This window comes from Aegilops tauschii, chromosome 4 (genome assembly GCF_002575655.3).
Source record: "Aegilops tauschii subsp. strangulata cultivar AL8/78 chromosome 4, Aet v6.0, whole genome shotgun sequence".
NCBI lineage: Eukaryota > Viridiplantae > Streptophyta > Magnoliopsida > Poales > Poaceae > Aegilops > Aegilops tauschii.
In genome coordinates this window covers 188,158,974-188,171,890 of record NC_053038.3, presented here as the reverse complement: position 1 = coordinate 188,171,890, position 12,917 = coordinate 188,158,974, and the positions used below count along the sequence as shown (strand labels likewise).

The 12,917-nt window shown below is 48.4% G+C and overlaps 1 long non-coding RNA gene across 1 annotated transcript; it reads right to left on the bottom strand.

Annotated features, from left to right (window-relative positions):
- Nucleotides 1-3,352: 3,352 nt before the first annotated feature.
- Nucleotides 3,353-7,167, bottom strand: LOC109779845 (uncharacterized). The gene is made up of 3 exons (XR_006662435.2): nucleotides 6,912-7,167; nucleotides 6,328-6,421; nucleotides 3,353-5,121 (listed from the first exon to the last, which is right to left on the bottom strand). It is a non-coding gene; the product is annotated as an uncharacterized lncRNA (long non-coding RNA).
- Between the last annotated feature and the right edge of the window lie 5,750 nt (nucleotides 7,168-12,917).

The following is a 12,917-nucleotide window of genomic DNA, read 5'->3' as shown; positions in this document are numbered from 1 at the left end:
TGATCTCCCCTTCCGCTGATTTCAGCATTGAATATACCTCAGGAATGGTCTTTTCCATCCCCTGCATATTGTAGTTCATCACAAAGCTCTTGTAGCTTGGTGGAAGCGACTGGAGGATTCTGTCAATGACCGCGTCATCCGAGAGATTAACTCCCAGCTGGGATAAGCGGTTGTGTAACCCAGACATTCTGAGTATGTGTTCACAGAACTATTCTCCTCCATTTTACAGCTGAAGAACTTGTCGGAGACTTCATATCTCTCGACCCGGGCATGAGCTTGAAAAACCAGTTTCAGCTCCTCGAACATCTCATATGCTCCATGTTTCTCAAAACGCTTTTGGAGACCCGGTTCTAAGCTGTAAATCATGCCGCACTGAACGAGGGAGTAATCATCAGCACGCTGCTGCCAAGCGTTCATAACGTCTTGGTTCTCTGGGATTGGTGCTTCACCTAGCGGTGCTTCTAGGACATAATCTTTCTTGGCAGCTATGAGGATGATCCTCAGGTTCCGGACCCAGTCCGTATAGTTGCTGCCATCATCTTTCAGCTTGGTTTTCTCTAGGAACGCGTTGAAGTTGAGGACAACGTGGGCCATTTGATCTACAAGACATATTGTAAATATTTTAGACTAAGTTCATGATAATTAAGTTCATCTAATCAAATTACTCAATGAACTCCCACTCAGATAGACATCCCTCTAGTCATCTAAGAGAAACATGATCCGAGTTAACTAGGCCGTGTCCGATCATCACGTGAGACGGACTAGTCAAGATCGGTGAACATCTCCATGTTGATCGTATCTTCTATACGACTCATGCTCGACCTTTCGGTCTTACATGTTCCGAGGCCATGTCTGTACATGCTAGGCTCGTCAAGTCAACCTAAGTGTATTGCGTGTGTTCCGAGGCCATGTCTGTACATGCTAGGCTCGTCAACACCCGTTGTATTCGAACGTTAGAATCTATCACACCCGATCATCACGTGGTGCTTCGAAACAACGAACCTTCGCAACGGTGCACAGTTAGGGTGAACACTTTCTTGAAATTATTATAAGGGATCATCTTACTTACTACCGTCGTTCTAAGCAAATAAGATGCAAAAACATGATAAACATCACATGCAATCAAATAGTGACTTGATATGGCCAATATCATTATGCTCCTTTGATCTCCATCTTCGGGGCACCATGATCATCTTCGTCACCGGCATGACACCATGATCTCCATCATCATGATCTCCATCATTGTGTCTTCATGAAGTCGTCACGCCAACGATTACTTCTACTTCTATGGCTAACCGTTTAGCAACAAAGTAAAGTAATTTACATGGCGTTATTCAATGACACGCAGGTCATGCAAAATAATAAAGACAACTCCTATGGCTCCTGCCGGTTGTCATACTCATCGACATGCAAGTCGTGATTCCTATTACAAGAATATGATCAATCTCATACATCACATATATCATTCATCACATCTTCTGGCCATATCACAGCACTTGCTGCAAAAACAAGTTAGACGTCCTCTAATTGTTGTTGCAAGTTTTTACGTGGTTTGTAGGTTTCTAGCAAGAACGTTTTCTTACCTACGTATGACCACAACGTGATTTGCCAATTTCTATTTACCCTTCATAAGGACCCTTTTCATCGAATCCGTTCCGACTAAAGTAGGAGAGACAGACACCCGCTAGCCACCTTATGCAACTAGTGCATGTCAGTCGGTGGAACCTGTCTCACGTAAGCGTACGTGTAAGGTCGGTCCAGGCCGCTTCATCCTACAATGCCGCCGAAACAAGAAACGACTAGTAGCGGCAAGAAGAATTGGCAAACTCAACGCCCACAACTGCTTTGTGTTCTACTCGTGCATAGTAACTACGCATAGGCCTGGCTCACGATGCCACTATTGGGAATCGTAGCATAATTTAAAATTTTCCTACGCTCACCAAGATGCATTTATGGAGTCTACTAGCAACGAGGGGAAAGGAGTGCATCTACATACCCTTGTAGATCGCGAGCGGAAGTGTTCCAATGAACGTGGATGACGGAGTCGTACTCGCCGTGATCCAAATCACCGATGACCGAGTGCCGAACGGACGGCACCTCCGCGTTCAACACACGTACGGTGCAGCGACGTCTCCTCCTTCTTGATCCAGCAAGGGGGAAGGAAAGGTTGATGGAGATCCAACAGCACGACGGCGTGGTGGTGGATGTAGCGGGTCTCCGGCAGGGCTTCGCCGAGCTTCTGCGAGAGAGAGAGAGAGGTGTTGCAGGGGAGGAGGGAGGCGCCCAAGGCTGTAGGTTGCTGCCCTCCCTCCCCCCCTTTATATAGGCCCCCTGGAGGGGCGCCGGCCCAGGGAGATGGGATCTCCAAGGGGGGGGGGGGGGCGGCGGCCAAAGGGGGGAAGGGGTGCCTTGCCCCCCAAGGCAAGGGGGAAGCTCCCCCCTAGGGTTCCCAACCCTAGGCGCATGGGGGGAGGCCCAAGGGGGGCGCCCCAGCCCACTAAGGGCTGGTTCTCTTCCACTTTCAGCCCACGGGGCCCTTCGGGATAGGTGGCCCCACCCGGTGGACCCCCGGGACCCTTCCGGTGGTCCAGGTACAATACTGGTAACCCCCGAAACTTTCCCGGTGGCCGAAACTTGACTTCCTATATATAATTCTTCACCTCCGGACCATTCCGGAACCTCTCGTGACGTCCGGGATCTCATCCGGGACTCCGAACAACTTTCGGGTTTCCGCATACATATATCTCTACAACCCTAGCGTCACCGAACCTTAAGTGTGTAGACCCTACGGGTTCGGGAGACATGCATACATGACCGAGACGCCTCTCCGGTCAATAACCAACAGCGGGATCTGGATACCCATGTTGGCTCCCACATGTTCCACGATGATCTCATCGGATGAACCACGGTGTCGAGGATTCAATCAATCCATATGCAATTCCCTTTGTCAATCGGTATGTTACTTGCCCGATATTCGATCATCGGTGTCCCAATACCTTGTTGAATCTCGTTACCGGCAAGTCTCTTTACTCGTACCGCAATGCATGATCCCGTGACTAACGCCTTAGTCACATTGAGCTCATTATGATGATGCATTACCGAGTGGGCCCAGAGATACCTCTCCGTCACACGGAGTGACAAATCCCAGTCTCGATCCGTGCCAACCCAACAGACACTTTCGGAGATACCCGTAGTGCACCTTTATAGTCACCCAGTTACGTTGTGACGTTTGGCACACCCAAAGCACTCCTACGGTATCCGGGAGTTGCACGATCTCATGGTCTAAGGAAAAGATACTTGACGTTGGAAAAGCTCTAGCAAACGAAACTACACGATCTTTTATGCTATGCTTAGGATTGGGTCTTGTCCATCACATCATTCTCCTAATGATGTGATCCCGTTATCAATGACATCCAATGTCCATAGTGAGGAAACCATGACTATCTGTTGATCAACGAGCTAGTCAATTAGAGGATTACTAGGGACACGTTGTGGTCTATGTATTCACACATGTATTATGATTTCCAGACAATACAATTATAGCATGAATAATAGACTATTATCATGAACAAAGAAATATAATAATAACCATTTATTATTGCCTCTAGGGCATATTTCCAACACCGGAGGTGCGGGGCGCAGTTGGCGCCAGCGATGGCAGCGTGCTCCGATGGGGACGAGGCAGCGGCGGACGGTGAGAGCCGACGGGTGGCGTGCGGCAGCAGAGTCCGGCGCGGGGCGGAGCAGGGAGGCGCGGGGTGCCCGCGGGTGGTGGCGGCGACGGTTGGACCGGAAGGGCCCAACCCGGGCCCCGCGGGCCAGTGATGGTGGGAGGCGACGGAGACACGTGGCGGTGGCGGATTGGTGCGGCCGGCGGCGCGGACGCGTCCGACAGGGTGGAGGGGAGAGATCTAGGGTTTCATCCGGATTTGAGGAGGGGGAGGCTTATTTATAGGTAGAGGGAGCTAGGAGAGGGCTATTGAGGTGCGGTTTTCGCCCACACGATCGTGATCCAACGGTGAAGAGCATGGAGTGGGTTTAGATGGGCTAGTGGCCTGCTGTGGAGGGGTGTTGGGCTATAAGGAGAGAGGGGTCCGACGGTTCACGCCGTTAACCGTTGGGGCATCAAACGACCCCCAAATGGAATGGAATTTGACAGGCGGTCTACCGGTGGTATACCAAGGCCGCTCGTCAATTCTCGGCCCATTCCGGGAACGTTTTTCTCCCGCGTGGAGAGTGTCGGATTCCGAAACGGATAACGGAGAAAACTGGAAGACCCGGACGGACGCAAGTTTTGAAAACATGCAGATGAAATGCACATGATGACATGGCAAAGTGCAAGACGCAAGAAAATGACATGGCTACGACGGCGAATAACTGGAAGACACCTGGTGCATCTGTCTCAGGGCGTTACACCCGGCCTCGGCTGATCGACACATAATAGTCCTACCTAGGCTCAATAGAGAGGCCAACACGCCGGTCTAAATCCTAAGTGCGAAGGGGTCATGGGCCAATCGTCCTTTGCACTCCCGCGTGTTGCGAACGCAACATGGAGCAGACCCACCTCAACAAGCGGTGGTGGTTACCATCCAACAGGGCGCACGCCACTCAACTGCTAACGTCAATGAGCTTTCGGAAGAATTGTACGACGCCGAGTGCCCATACTTATTCCCGCGCGGTGGTTAGTGCAAAAAGGCCAGAGGCCTACTCAGATCACATATCCAAACCCGTTAGTGTATTGGGAGCTCACGGAAACGATCAATGATCCTATCACCCCGTCTCGCGGACTTACGATAAGGGCCAGGCCCATCCCTCTCTGGGGCGGTCTCTGCCTAACCGGTCGTGCCTCGTCATTATCTCGCGGGTACCCTCATGGTTAACCTGACTTATCCAGAGACAGTAGGGAACTCAGGTCCACCTCTATCGGGGCTGTCCCACCTGTCCCTTCAGTCCCGCAATAACAGTTATTTGGGTAACAGTTAAAGGTATCAGTGTGTCCTTACCATCAAGGTGAACTCAGAGGAATGATAGTTTTTTTTTGCTTGCCTAGAAGCTCTGCTGCAAGTGGGTGAACGTCTGGGGTGTAGTCGTACTCGGTGGCGTCATCGTCAGTCTCGAGGTCTACGAGAGAAGAAGAGGTAGAAGAAACAGTAAATGTAAAGTAGACATATGCAGCACAAAGCATGACATGGTGATATGCTACGTTAGGGGTGACCTAATGTAGTGCTAGTTGTCATAGACGGAGCGGGAAAATATCCGGGAATATTTTCCCGGCTCCAGGAATTTATCGGTCAGACGATCCGGAAGGGAAGGTTCGGTGTTTGTTGTGATTGGGGAATGTGAAATGTATGTGGATGGCATATTCGAATCCGTCTTATTTTTTTCGATCATTTTTCATATATAAATTATTTTCATCCGAGTTATACATTATTTTATATGATTTTCCAAAGTTTAAATGATTTTATAAATTTATTTATTAATTTGAAGTTCCATCTAAATTGCTAGGTGCACCCGGCAGAGTGTACACAGCAGTGCACGCGCAGGCTGACATGTGGGGCCAATCAATGTGGACTGGTCAACTGGGCTAGTGGGGCCCAACTGTCATTGGCTTAGTTTTAACATTTTTATTAAATGAATAATTAGGGGGTGGGGTCCACCTGTCATTGGGTCATTAGACTAGTTAAACACAAGTAAAACTAATCTATACAGGGCCAGCCTAGGTGCCAGAGGTTCAACCGTGCCACACCACGGTTGGGCTCGCATGGAGCACAGGGGGCCGGTGACCACGACCACGCGCGGGCGAGTGCACGAGCGCTTGTGAGCGCGGGCACGGACATGACCAAAGGCAGGCGCGTGCACACATACGCAGATGAGCAGGGGATGCAACGGTGAGCGGGCAACAAGCAGCACAGCAGTGGCAGGGACACAAGCAGCATCAAGGAGCGATAGCAACAGTAGGCGAGCATCAGCGCACGGGGGCGGCGGCGGCAGTGCGAGCGGGTGCAGGGCCGGTCCTGAGATTTCTGGGGCCCGGGGCGAGCTAGAACCGGGGGCCCTTATTATAAACATCAATATAATATTTAAAATATGTATATGAGAAATGTTTTAGTAAAACAAGTGCATCCAAAATCTAATAATTTATAGTTGACTTAATTTTTTCTTCTAACTTTCCTAGATGCAATAACATTAATTATGGTATCATATCAATCCCATTCAACAATTTTTCTAAACTTACAAACCTCACATTTTTTTCATCACTATATAGCTATTTAAAAGACGTATATGCTTTTTACAGTATGACAACAATGATCACAGAAGATTGCATACCTCAGCCATCATAAACACATCCAGCGCTTCCTTATAAATGTCCTCGATAAAAAAGATTGTTCTTTGATGAAGCATTAGAACCATCTTCTAAGCCCTATAGATAACACAGAATGAGTTAAGGTCATAAACTATATGAGAAAACTGTTGAACAGAAGATTCAATATATTTCTTGCTATCGTCTGCAAATCGAGAAAGCATTATTTTCTGTCAACTTTGTCTCTGGAAATATAAATTGAAATATTCTAGAAAGAAGGAACCATCCGCATGTCTTTGAAATAGTGCTTTTCCAGCATTACCACAAAGTCATAAAAGCGATCATCGAGTTAATTAAACAGACAAGTTCATACAGTATTTGACGGAACTTCGTGGTTAATCCTGCTTTAGTAGACAACATCCCATACTCCTAATTTTCCCTAAATAGAACAGTAGCATCATGGCTCCTAATTTTCAAATGCCAAATGAAAATCTCGCTCACAGTGACTATACACTTTCCCGTCGAGAGCAAGGAAGGGGATAAATCTCAGAATCAATCCATACAAGCGCACAGGATTATATCAAGAATTCAAGAGCGAACCGATCCTTACCGGAATCTGATGAGGAGCCTCCCGGTGTGCTCCTTCCCCGTCGCCGCTGCCATGGGCGATATCCTGATGACGGCGATGGCGTTGCCGTGATTCACGACTAATTTTCGTGTGGGCTGTAGGCATCCACGATGGGAAAAAGGGGACGTGGGCGTTGTGCGCTTGCCGGGGGCTTCTGCAGTGATGGTCATGCTGCCCACGAGCTGGGCCAGGCCCAGTATCTCACGGTGGATGATGTCGTGCGGCTGTGCGCTCGCCCCTGCGATTCATTCTCAAACAAAATTACTACGGCCCCTGCGATTGTGCAAGGAAGAAAACACGATGAACGTACTCTGTTATCGTCGTCCGCTACCTCCTGCTGCGTGCGATTTCCCTAAAAAAAATCTGCTTCGGGGGACGGCGTTGTCACTGCGTAGCTAGGTAATCTCACATGCGACATGGCCGGAGGGGGCCCCCTAGATTTCGAGGGCCCGGGCGGCCGCCCCCGAGGGAGCATGGCTGGCGCGGGCAGGGGCTCGCGGCGATGGAGCCGAGCTCCCTGCCATGACCGCCGATGCAAAGGGGAGGGGGGCACTACAACGACAGATTCGAGGGGGAAACAGGGCAAACCGAAGGAGGGCTCACCGCGAGTCCGTTGGCGTCCTCGGGAAGGGTCGGGGTGGACCGAAGAGACGGCGACGATGGCGAGATTGCTATGGCCGGACGAAGAAGAAGACGATGACGTCGTCTACACAGCTCTCCTCCTTGCTTCAATGCCCTAAATGAACGTGGTAGAGCGCGACGGACCTCCAGGACTTGCTCCCGCACACGGGAGACGCTGGTGGCCGCAACAATGATGACAAGGTACAGGTCATCGTGATGACAAGCTCGAATTCGAACCAAGGGAGATTGAGGGGTAACCTCACAGCCTCTTGTAGCGGAGGTAGAAGGAGAGGTGCGGCTGGGCTGGGCCGAATGTGTACTGTGCATACTTAAGCCTAGATGTACAGTAATTTTTAGGCCTTTTTCTCTTTCTGTTTTCCGTTTTCTATCTTCTTTACTGTTTTGCATTTTCCTTTTAATACCAACTGAATTTTGTTAACCGTGAGACCTGTCACAAAAATACTTGGCAATATTAAGGACTGCCTATGTCACGACTGGTTTTTCAATAAAAATATTTATTGAGAGACCAATCCCTTTTACGGACCAGTAAAGAAGAATTTCTTTTCACTGGTAGACAATATCTTGGTCACAGAAGAAAATACAAGGAGTACTGAATATAATACAAGGTTGAGCGGAGACTGCCCAACAATTTATTACAAGCGCGCCGATAAAACATAACGGCAGATAGGGTGGCATAACTACTAACTTACGATAGGAGGGTGGTGGAAATATCACCGCGATGTGGGTGATATGACTCCTGAAAACTAACAACTCTTCGAGCGTCGGAGTGAGGCTCGAGGAGACTTATTGCGGGTGGCGGAAGCGTATATAATACAAGTGACCAATATCCAGGATCGCACGGGACTGACTGGGATTCCTCTAGGCGTCGGACTCACTATCAAACTCTTCATCCATGAGATCGCCTTCGTCAACATCTGGCCAAATCAACAAGCCAGGTGAGTACTATGAAAGTACTCGCAAGACAGTTCGGACATAAGATATAACAAATGTAAACATGATCCATATGAACAGATTAATAAGTGCACTCAGACATAGAAATAATAATGCATGGGAAATAAAAGAGAAGTCGGGCGGTAGTCCTCCCGAAATCCCAAAATAAATACTGGGTGCCAAACGAGGGTCTGAATGACTCCTCGAGAGGAAAATGCAAGAATAACAATGCCGCAGTCGGGCGTCAGGGCGACACCACATAAAGGGCTTATAATAGAAAATAAAAGACAGTGCGTGCCACAGTCGGACGTCTGAGCGACATCACATAAAGGGCTTATATCAAAAGTAAATAACAAACATGCCTCAGTCGGACGTCTGAGCGACATCACATAAAGGGCTTATATTGAAAATAAATGACAAACAGGCCACAGTCGGACGTCTGAGCGACATCACATAAAGGGCTTATATCAAAAGTAAATAACAAACATGCCACAGTCGGACGTCTGAGCGACATCACATAAAGGGCTTATATTCATAACTTAGTAGCTCATGAATTTAAATCATAACAAGAGAATGATCAAGTATGAGATAAACAACAGGGTTAGTCCATCCACAGGAATAACATTTAACCAAGTTTGCCACTCAAGTTTGTTTACTGAGGATAAAATCACGAGGGCTTGACATAGATATGGATACACTGATCACGATACTTGACCATGGATACGATGACTCGGAAGGATTTGACTCTGCAGAGTCTGTACTTTAACCACAGCCAACGGATTTCAGTAGTCACGGGGACTAGTTCCGTTTACGGTGTTTTGGAAGAAACACATCTAACCAGTACACACCCATTCAACATTCCGAAGCCAGGAATCACCCTCGGCAACGTTCAAGAAAAACCTTGAGATGGGGAGGCTACAACCTCGCGTAGCATGGGATCAAATTTCTATATGCGCGCTCTAAGGGGTGCCCCCTCTCGGTCCCAACCGGAAACACCCATGCCCCCTGACCGGATGACTGGCTTTTATCCAGGGCCATGGAACCCTCATCCCGGCCCTCTATTTGGTGTGTACACAGAAAGAGGTTACCAACTTACTAAACCGCATTCTGGCAGAAAACATGTGGTAGCACGGAAGGGGGAAGAACGATAACGTGACTCCGTCCACGTTAACGTCGGGATTTATCGGGTGACGTAAGGCTGGCATGCTATAACAGTACCACCTTACTTCCCTTCATGTCACCACATGACTAGGCCATCTCTCATCAGAGATCACAGTAACTTTGGAACACACGGGTGGTTGCCTCACATGCAACGAGATACTCACTGATACTCATATGCCATGCACAACCTTGCACGCAAACATGCAAACACCTATCATATCAAAGGTTCGAACATGCTTGCCTGGTTCGGAGAAGTCGGAGTCTAGCTCGGCGAAGTTCGCGGCTCCGTCACCTCTTCCGGAACCTACGGTATAGCGACAATGCATACTAACGTGAAAACCAACGCGTGCATAAAAGTTGTCTCAAAATTTTTCCAAATAAATACTATAAAAAACTAGACAAAAATATAAGACTGTCAGAAAAAGAATCACTCACAAAACACTTTTTATTTAAAAGTTATAAGGGTTTTTGTCCAGGGACTAATCTGTAATGAAACAGAAAAGAAACAGGGACTTAACTGAGAAAACAGAAAAAGGTTCGAATAGAAACGCGCCAGCCCATAGGGAAAACGTACTCTACCCGAAGGCGCCAACAGAAAACGCTTCGGGAGAGAAAGAAAGAGAGGCTGACGTGGGGGGTCCACATGTCAGGTTTGAAAACCTCGCCGGCGCCCGAAGGCTGCGGTGGTCGCCGGCGTCGAACCACGGCGAGTCAGGGAGATCGGAGTGTACCAAGAGGTTCAGCGTGTCCTTCCGCGTCGGTGGGTGGTGGACTTGGTCGTCGGAGAGCACCACGTCGACGGCGACACTTTCTCCGGCGGACGGCGGCTCGTGTGATGGTGGAGAACTCCGGTGGGTGCTGCAAACTCCGAATTGAAGCGCGGGTCAGAAGTGTGGATGCATAAGGAAGCTATTGGCAAGAGATGGGAGGCAGTGGTGCATGCACGGGAGCGAATCGAGCTGGATCCCGTGGCGGGTCGCGGCGGCCGGAGTTGAGGAAGGAGACTCCCTCGGGGCTCTTCCAGTGGCTAGGCAGGGTCTTGGTGGAGTGCAGAGGTGGTGTGGGTACTAGCTGGAGCTCGGGGCCTCTATTTATAGGCGGCTCGAGGGGGTGGCCATGAACGGGATCGCTCCGGCGAGCAATTACGGCGAGGCAGTGGATGGTCAGTGGGTTTGAGTGGCCAGGCAGCATCAGTGAGGTGTACTGGTGCCGTTCCCCCGCTAATCCTGGTCGGTCTTGGCGTAATGGTGCCGGTCCACGGCGGGGTGGCCGTACGGGCACGATGGCGGCAGAGAGCGCGCTCCGCGCCCAATGGTTCACGACGAGGGTGGCAGCGCGCACGGGGGAGTGGAAGACCACGCGGCGGCCTCCGGTGGCTTGGGCGGCGCTGGACGGCGCCGTCTGCGCTGCGCCTCTCTCTGGCGGCCGCAAAGCCGCCGCTGGCGTCGGTCACGGGGCGGCGCACCTCCTCCAGCTCGTCGCCGACGCCCGCAACCTTCCAGGCGCTCGTGCGGTGCAGATGACAAGGGGGAGGGGACAGGGAACACGGCGACGCCGGGCACTGGCGAGATCGACAACAGACACTGAAGAAACGACAGTAGATTCAGACACTGTTAACTGAACTTGACTGAACCTTAGAGAAACAGTGTCCAGCAGGTGTTCGATGAAATGATTTGGTATGAAGAATTTTTTTCCTGGAGCTGGGACTTGGTGAGGTGACCTCTCAATGCTCCCAGAGGCTGCCTGATTTTTCTCAGATTTTTAGGAGAAGGATTTGAATGAATTTCATCAAATTTGGCAAATGAGGTCCAAACTTGCAGCAAGTGTAGTTTGAAAAATTTGAACTGAAGACCAGTGGATCTTCATGGATCTTGGTTGAGGGTTCAAAGGACTAGGAAAGGAAATTGGTTTGGGGGCAAAAATCAAAACAGAAAGGGTAGCTCCTTTGTAAATCTCCAAGAGCTAGAATAGAAGGCAGAAATTGTTTTTGATGAGAAATAAATGGAAAATAAATATATGGAGAGGTTCAACTAGCTGGATTTGAAGTACATCATGATCCAAAGATGAGGAAAGGCTTATGAGAGTGGATTTTCACTAAGGTCATGGCAAGAGAGATTTTTGAAAGTGGAAAAGGATCATTCCAAAAGCCATAGAGCATTTTCAAAGAAATTTTCAAAAGACATCTTCCCCAAGTGAAAAGCATTTTGGTTTGAGTCGAAATAAAAAGAAAGAACCTCCAAGACCAAAATCAAGTCTTGGGTGAATCCAAATAAAACTCTTGCCATAAAGAAAATATTTTGAGAGGGAGGGTTCTTTAGAAGAAAATTTAAATCACCTCCCTCAAGTCAAATATTTTTTTTTTGAAAAAGCCAAATAAAATTTTGGGTGTCACAGCCTAAAAAGGTTTGGGGGATATTTGAATTCATACAAATTATACTTGCATTTAAAAGGGGCTAAAATGGTGTTGTTTTGCTCTATTTTAATTTCCATGGGCAATTAAATTTCTCAAATGATGTTTATTTATTCATGAAAATTAGTTAGTGTATATTTGCAACCCAATGAACATTTTTAATTTACTTTTTGAAAAATTAATAATTTGGCTTACATTTTAAATTTGAATTTGACTTTGATTTTTCTCAATTGGAAATTTGGCTTAGTCAAACTTGATGACATGGCATCATTACACTAAAAAAACACTTCCGTGATGATATGTGTTTGTCACAGTACTGCACGTTTTCTGTCATGTATGTACATCCATGACGATTTTATGACAAAATTAAGATAGTCATACCTGTGTTGTCGTAGAAGTGTTCCATGACAATACTGAAATTGTCATAACAGAAGTGTCCACTTCCATGACGATAAATGCCATGCCATGAAAGTATTTTCGTCAAGGGTAACCGACACGTGACATTCACCATAACGGGTCACTATTAACCTATCGGGCCCACTTTTGGATCCGATAACCCGCTAACAGGCAGGACCAATGGCGATTTTCCATGTGTAAATTTCTCATTTGCGGAGGATGCACATGTCAGCCCAGCGTTGCAACAAATGTCATCCCTACAATGGACGAAATGCGCCTATGATACGCCGACACGTGGCATGGCCGAATAGTGGCCCATTTAAGATAAAAAGGCCGCTCTAGCCGAAGGCCCATAATATTTTGTACAACACTAGTGGGCCGGCCCGTTAACAGCCGGCCATGTTTTAGGTCAAATTACGGCCCATACCAGATCTGGCCCATTCACAGCC